The following is a 7,680-nucleotide window of genomic DNA, read 5'->3' as shown; positions in this document are numbered from 1 at the left end:
GATTTACTTTACCTTTCCTCATTACTTTTCTCATGACTATCATACCACCTTCCATTTACATCAATGGACCGAACCATTCCAACTAGAGGTCATGCTCTTGCAATCAACTACCCTTATACATGCATTGAGCTTCATCCAGGCCTTACATCACCTGTTGGGTTTCATTCAAATCTTCCAAATCTCCATTAAATTTCTCCTTCCCAACCAATTACCAAGACCCTCAAAACATAAAAGGAACTAACAAGAAACAAACTAGAATAAAACCATGAAAACCAATAGAAATATGACACCACAAAGAAATTGGAAAGGCCTTTCACCAAACATAAAGAAAGCTGCAAATCAAGCACAACAAATCACAAAATACCAAAAGCACAAGACTCGCAACAAACACCATGACTCAATCCCCATGGTTCCCACTGTTTCCAAAGGAAAGCTCAACCTGAGCCTTCTTCAAGATTTCATGGCAATCTCTTGCCACACAATCCCCTGCATCATACTTCCATAGACACATTACTTTCAATGCATAAATAAATATAACAATATACCAGTTATCTTACCTTGTTGTGCCAAAAACATTTCCTTGTAACTGAACATGCATGTCAGCCACATGTTCGAAAGATGAAGACAATATATCTACCAATTTGAAATCAACCTTTACAAGGTCTAACAACCATCTCATAATCTACAGTCAGCTCACATTCATCAATCATAATACATAATGCTACAATTATCTCCTACTTACACTCAAGTTCATATCAATTGTCTCTGCACATATGTGTTAGTCCAACGATCTTAAAACATGATCATTTCCTCATACGATATTATAGACACATACTCATATCATGAAATTAATCGAACATTTAAACAACATATAGAAGACATAGTAAAAACCAAACACTCAAACACCAAATAGACAACATAATTAACCATTCAAGCTCTAAGTAGATGACATAAGAAAACTCATATCTTAATGTATCTCAGGGGAGGCTATCTTGTATACACAATGAATCTAGACTAGTACGACATAACTTCACAACATATCAACTCAAACATAAATAAGGTCATGATATCCATAACAGTAACTAGCTAACATGTTCACATCATAAGCTCATAAATAATTTTCATTCATGCCTAATAATCACATATGCATAGTCATTCAAGTTTAGTACAACACAATATCACAAATATGTCAACTCATACCTGAATTTAATAACCCTAATGATCTGCATATGCCAATCCAAATTAACATGATACATATAACACCAAGATCTTAGTTGCAATGAACGTAACCATCACGCATATGACCACAATGCATATAACAACAAGTTACTACCCTTCATGACTAATCGACGCATGTACATATGATAACACAAATTAACTAACATCTATCATACATGTAACCATACCAAAAATAGAATGAAAAGCATATAAGTAACCCTAATGCTTATAACAAGGTCATTAACCACATACTTGCATGCCAAGCATACAAACCTATATGATGATGTTCTATTACCCTGAGGTCTAGTGTTCCAACCTCACTTTGATGATCTACATCTCCTACTCTATCTCAACCAACACATTAGCATCATAACAACAAAAAAAATCGTGAGGATGGAAACTACATCTTGCAGTCGAAGGAAGTGAACTGGTCCTAGCCTTAAATATCACAGTTGTTGGCATAGCACTGGAATAAAAAGGCTACAATCGCACTCAGGCAGGATCATGGGAGTGACTAAGACCCTCAGTCACTTGGAGGGCTTGGCAACGGAGTGACTGGGGCTCTAGGTCCTCGAACTGCTGAGTTTCCTCAGGGGTTTCTCACCTAGAAAGGTGGGGTAGATCCTGGAGGTTCTGTAGGATGTGTGGATGGCCAATTTGGTTGTGTTTTGTTGGTTCCACTTCCTTAAGGTGACCTGGGAGGTTGAATTAGATCATAGTAGCCTCTCGTCTCGTCACATATATACCCCTGTTGGATGGTTACTTCGGTAGATGTGGGAGGAAGGTGTTACATATATTAAAAGGGAAGTGGCTAAGAATTTGGTAATGTGTTTAGAGTTCCAACAAGCTAAGGTGGAACACCAACACCTATTTCGACTACTAAATCCCTTACCCATTCCAAAATGGAAGTTGAAAATCATTTTGTTAGATTTCATTAATGGTCTACCCTAAACTAGGAGATAACATGACTAAATTATGGTGGTGGTGGATAAGTTAAGCAAGTAAACTCACTTTATACCTATTCACTCCACATATAAAGCAATGTAGATTGTAGACATCTTCATGAAAGATATATTTTACTTACATGTGATACCTAAGACAGTTATATTATACTCATATGCTAAATTTACTTCTAACTTTTGGAAACATTGTTTATGGGAACGGGAACACAATTGAACCTCAATATATCCTACCATCCCCAAGTAGATGATCAAACAAAAAGAAAAAATCAAATACTAGAAGAAATGTTATAGATGTATGTTATGGAGCAGCCCACTGAGTGGGAGGATTATTTCTATTCAGTAGAAATTTCTTACAATAACGACTATCAAACATCCATTAAATATGAGTCCATTTGAAGCTTTGTATGGGTAGAATTTTCACACTCCTTTATGTTGGAGTCATCTAGAAGAGAGGTTGATTCTAGGACCTTACTTTTGCAAGAGACAAAATAGTTGGTAAAGAGGATAACACAAAATTTGAAAAGTAGCCAAGATAAACAGAAGAGTTATTGAGACTTGAAAACATTGCATAAGGAGTACAATGTGGGAGCATACGTTTAAGCCAACGTTAATTTAAAGAAGAGTACTATGAGATTGGGAAATTATGGTTAGTTAGTACCCAAGTTCTGTGGATTGCTCAAGATGCTAGCTAACATAGAGTTGGTGGTGTACTAGCTAGCAGTGTTGGGTCATATAAAAGTGCATAATGTCATTAATTTTTCTTTGTTGAAAAATTATGTTCATGACCCTACTCCAACGATCGATTGGAATGTGGTGTAGGTTCAACCAGAAGGAAAATACTAGGTTGAACCTCTACAAATATTATATCAGAGGGAAACTAGGATCTAGAATTGAGTCATCACCTTTGTTAAAGTGTAATGGTAGCACTTCATCCCAAATGAGACTAAATGGGAGATGGAGGATAAAATGGGTGAAACAGTTTTTTCTTTATTCTTGAAGTAAGTGGAACTAGAAAAAATAGTGACAATGTTGTTTATTTTGAGAGGATGAAGATGTGATACCCATTTGTTTCTATTTTAAGAATACATGAATATTTTTAGAACATTGTGATTATTGTTTGAACTTAATGAACGTGGAGGCTAGGATTAGAATTAATTGATTATGTAATTATATTTTATATGATGACTAAATGCTTTCCTTTTTGGGAATAAAAAGGAAAGAGCACATGAATAATAGAGATTTCTTGTTATTCTAGAAAAATTGTAAAATGTTTAAGTTGACATAGTGGACCTTCCCAAATATTCTCCTAAAAATACCAAGAGAAATCTAACAGTTCAAGAATAACACAATGGGAGAGAAGTATTATGCTAAGAACGTAGCTGGAGAGAAATGTCAAGTTGGGTGAAAAGAAAAAGAAATCACAACATGAGAGAAAGGTGTGTTATAAAGGAAAAAGAAAAGACTTTTTCCTAATTAAAAAGAAAAAAACTAGGTAATTGAAAGGGTCCAAACCTTAAAAGCAGGAAAAATTTGCTCGGAAGAAATAAAAATATACAAATAAGGAATATAGAAGAGTTTTTTATTCATGGAGGAAACAATTTTGAGCTCAAGGGAGTTGAAGGTGGCATCTCATTGGTTGAGAGGAATGTGCTCTCTCACTAAGCTTTCCCAAGTTATTGGTTATGGTTAGATGATTGTGATTTTACTATGTTTTTTGAGTTACATTTATTGATATTATCTATTTCTATATTTTGAACTTTGTTTAAATGTATTGACTTATGCATGGATGGTAAATATGATGACTGGTATGAGTATATTTGTCCATGTGCAATAATATTATATATATATTTTAATGTAGAGAAGTGGAATGTTTAATTCATACTGACGCATTTAATTGGAGTAGCATAAAGATATATATGTTATCTTGCAAGTGATTTAAGTTCTGAAGGCCAAAATTGTAGTGGTTTGTTCTATTTAATAATGAAACTAGATAAGCTAAAGTGTAGAACTCCATCCTTAGGAACAAGAAATGATGGTGTTCAATATCAAATATAAATCACATGCAAGAAGGATGAGATAAACTGTAGCAATTCATGTAAAGAAGATTATAATATAAGCCACAATAATAATTGTAGAATTAAAAATGGACAAGAATTCTATATAGGTAAGGAAACATGGAATATATAACTATTTATGAAAGTTATTTAAATACTGAAATTATGTTTTTAAGCCTTGATAAGACCCACTATAAACTATCATAATTCTACTATAATTTAGCGATGCTTTATATAATTAGTTATGTAGGAAGGATACATGCACAATCTAAAATAAATGCCATAAAAACTCGATACAAAGAAGAAACTTCAACTGAAGGTCAAGTGGCATAAGTTATAATGAAATAATATGCTAAGGATATAATGCATATGGGGAATTTATAGTCAAAAGAAGAAGGACAAACACACACACGCACGCACACACACACACACACACACACACACATATTATCCCTTAAGGATATAATCTATCTAATTATTTTATATATTAATATTATTGATTGTGGGAACAGAGTTAGTTCATTCTAATCTTTGGTCACTTGGATTATAAGAAAGGGTATTATTACAAGAGTAATAGCCTACAGGGATGACCTATGTCCATAAACTGATTCAAAAATAGGTACTAGCAAATATAACGACAATTTGATAAAATAGTGTCTCAACAAGTAGGGAAATAACCCAATACCTATTAATTAAACAAAGGAAAAAATGGATATATGGGTAAAATCAAATATTAAATTTTGAATTAAATTCTGAAGGAATTAACATTTCAAGTTATAGTAATCAACTATAAGAAAACACATTGCACTATATATCCCATGTAGAGGTGAAAGAGAATGAGCATAGACATTATGTAACTACAACCCAAAAAAATAGTTGGACTTCATATAAAAGTTCCAATAATTTCAATACAAAAGAAGTCAATATGGACTCATTCATTTAGGAAAATAGATATGAACACATTCTCTCAGCCTTGAATAGTATCTAAAATAGCTAAGCAACATATTGCGTTTGAAAACTTAAAAACCCTCCTAGGGGAGAAACAAAGCAAAGCTCTTAATGTTTAGTCTTGAAAACACTGGTGCTATGTCCTCTTCTGAGGAGCCAAGGAACAAAAATTACATGTATATTCTTGACAAATAGCCATAAAGGAAGTGTGGCCAATTTGTGGAAAGGAATGTTGATTTTAGCCTCATATAATGAAGGAAATACTAAGGATGGAAAGGTAATGCATATGAAGACCCATTAGCTTGGTATATACATGACAAGTTCAAAACAAACCCTTTTAGAAAGAAAAGTCACAGGTAATGAATTACAATTATAACTATACTAAAATAATGAATGGAGTAAAGAAAATATTGAGAAAGGAATTAACCCCACACTTACATGAGCTCTCTACAAGATTTCATATGATTTCACTATTAGTAAATTTCATAGAGTGGTGAGAGTATTAATTTACAAAATAAACAAAAACCTAAAAGATTGAACAAAACTATATGAAGAAAAATCATTCAAGTCATAATCAAACACTTCCATGGTCAATTCTTATTCCAAAGTATGATAGTGGTATACATAGGTTATAATCTTAAAATTGTAGGTGAAGTGATGACCAAACCATGAGATATAAATGGAAATATGTGTGAAGAATTTGGGAATGGGATGAGTTTACCCTATTAATATTAAGCAATGTCAAAGGAACAAGAGGCTGAAGTTTCCTCGTGCAAGATGTCTACACAGTAAAAAGGGAATGGGTTAAATTAAAACCCTACAAAAAAGTAAAACCCTTGTAGAATTTATTGAACACCAAAGGTAAGGAAATATTACCTTAAGAGGGCCAAGTGATGAGAAATGTGGAGTGTCATGAGGTTGGAAGGAGTTCTCAACATTTCCATTTGAATTTTTCCTTAGCTTCCTACACCACAAGAAGACACACATATTAGCTTAACATTGAACCTTAGGAACCAAAGAACCTTGAAATGCAAATGGTAACAAGTGTAGATATAACATTTACTCTTACCAAATGTTTCCATGGAGTCAAAATATGTCTCCATCAATTTTTGACAAGTCGATAATCTGGGAGGATTATAAATTACAACTATTATGATGAGTAGAAAGGTGGAAAAACAAACCCTATGATAGAGCCGAGCCAAAAGACACTTTAGTCATAAGAATCTAGTTGAAAGATGACCAAATGAGTCCATGGATAGGTTTTCTTTTAACCTAATGGAAAACGCTTGAATCACCTCCCTTTATTTACCAAAACAAATGCAAGTCATTGATTGTTGGGTACACATTTCCCATTCTAGTCATTTGATGGTAGGTGTGGATCTCATTCATTGCTCAATCAAATTGAACCACATGGTAAAACAATTGACCTTACCATATAGTCATGTGCCACCTTAGGTGTAGGGACAGACAAGTCAGGAGCCTCTTTTTTTTAGAACTTCTACACAAAGGTTTTGTGCCAAGGTTTACAAATTAAGAATATATACATGAGGTAAACATTTACATGGTCGGTAAGGGGGAAAGATAACAAAGCTCCTAAGCTTATATAAGTGTATATATAGATAGGACAATAACCCTTGCATACATTAGTGAGGGATTAAAAACAAATCTATGTATATAGATTTAGATCATAGCAACAAAAGGGTCATAAGCATTTAAGAGGACCCTCATTTAATAAAAGTGCATAAATCTAGATATTGCAATAAGGATTATATGGTGACTACTAAGAAACTCAATATTATATGTGCTTATGGCATAAGCATGAGTTAATTATTCTATGAAGTATTGACAATCATAAAACAAGTAGTTTTTGGATGTGAGTGAGGAACTCAACTTGAAACTCTACCTTCGAATGGAAACCTAGATAACGATTTTGTTAGTATTATAGTTATATGTGTTATTTTGATAGAGAACAAATTTCTAAATATGCAATATATTATTTTTTTTAGTGTGTTATAGAGGTATGTTATAGTTTTATAACCTCTCAAAGTCATTTAAATGAATTGAAGATCATTTTTTGGCGGTAAATAGTACTATTAATTTTGCTAGAACCTCTTTTTTTTCTTTACACTTACATTCCTTTGCAACAATTCAATAATCATGTTAATCAAAGTTCATATAAAAATTTATGCCTCTCAAAGTTCATATGAAAAGGTTATGCCTCTAGCAAATTGAGTTAATGAACATGGTATCAATGGATGGCATGGGATCCCTCATTACTCATGGAAGATGATACTCATGTTTCGACTTTGAAGAAGACTCTAAGAGGTTCAAACCTATAATTGTAGTTGATGGTTGAGGAAGTTAAACATTACCCCTAATTGGATATGGACTTATGTTAAACGCTAGGGGGATTGTAGGAGTATGAGTCCTATTTTATGTTATTGCATTTTGTTTCATAGTTGGATAGAGAAATTTGGAGTGAGGAGTTAGAGAGAGAA

This window comes from Pinus tabuliformis, chromosome 9 (assembly GCF_031772625.1).
Source record: "Pinus tabuliformis cultivar Carrire ecotype Pingquan chromosome 9, CPIR1, whole genome shotgun sequence".
Taxonomy (NCBI): Eukaryota; Viridiplantae; Streptophyta; class Pinopsida; order Pinales; family Pinaceae; genus Pinus; species Pinus tabuliformis.
Note: the sequence above shows the minus strand (reverse complement) of the source record.